Source organism: Furipterus horrens, unplaced genomic scaffold (genome assembly GCF_987537825.1).
Source record: "Furipterus horrens unplaced genomic scaffold, mFurHor1.1.pri manual_scaffold_1, whole genome shotgun sequence".
Taxonomy (NCBI): domain Eukaryota; kingdom Metazoa; phylum Chordata; class Mammalia; order Chiroptera; family Furipteridae; genus Furipterus; species Furipterus horrens.
In genome coordinates, this window is record NW_028327171.1 from 202,041,692 (window position 1) to 202,042,782 (window position 1,091).

The window sequence follows — 1,091 nt, forward strand, 5'->3', positions numbered from 1 at the left end:
CCAACAATCCTTAATTATCAAAGGATTTCTTTTGAGCCCTGTGCCCATTTTCACCTTAGGGAACACATCTCAGTATGACAGAGACGTCCACCAGACAACTGATCATTCTAAGAGGAGAGGCAAGATGAACGCAAAGGAAGCATCTCCTAAAGCTCTCATTGCTTGTCTCTGCACCTCTGCAGCCAAACCAGCGCCTCCTAACATGGAAAGAAGGCAGCTCTCTTCCTGAAACAACCCGGGTCATATTTTGAAGACCAGAGCTTACTAAAGAAATTACTCGTAACAACTGCACCAATTCACTGATATCTCAGGTGCTGCTCATCACACTTTTGTATTTAACAGCCTGTGGCCTTGTAACCTCCCATTGCCCCAGCGTTGAGTGCCTCTTCTCCTCTTGCTTCGCACCTCATGCATGAGCTCTGCCTGAGATGAACCCCCACTGCTCCTGCTCCACTGGTAGATCCTGCACCTGTGCCGCCTCCTGCAAATGCAAAGACTGCAAATGCCACTCCTGCTGTCCCGTAGGCTGTGCCCAGTGTGCCCAGGGCTGTGTCCGTAAAGGAGCATCGAACAGGTAGAGCTGCTGTGAGTGACGTCAGGGGGGCCTGCTTCCCAATGTTATGGAGCAATGTGTTGAAATTTGCATTTTTCTTATTCCACCCTGACCCGTTTGCCATATTGTCTTTTCTGTGAAATATGTGAAGGATAATAAAAGTTGTCAACCAAAAAAAATTACCTGTGGACTTCTTTTCTTTAAAAGAAAACAACAGCTCATGGATGGTGGTACAAGCGCAAAAGGAACCAAGAGAACAAACTTACATTCTTTCCTGCAAGGAGATTTGCATGCAGCGACCGTCTGTCTGACACATCTCCATGCTTATTATAGTTGCGTCCTGCCAGGAGTTGGCCTAAGCCACCTCCATTGCATATCTGACGAGAAAACATCGCTATTTTTAATGGCCCCGGTTGACTGTAAATAACTGTATTCATTTAACTGCTCGGGATTTTCCCTTCTTGTTCCTTTATTGCAGAAATTTACTAAAAAGTGTTATGCACTTCACATGCACTGCACCATTTGATCCCCCAAACTA

The 1,091-nt window shown here is 45.9% G+C and overlaps 1 pseudogene; it reads left to right on the forward strand.

Moving 5' to 3' along the window:
- The first annotated feature begins 425 nt into the window (after positions 1–425).
- Positions 426–593, forward strand: LOC150022621 (metallothionein-1 pseudogene; annotated as a pseudogene).
- Positions 594–1,091: the final 498 nt, after the last annotated feature.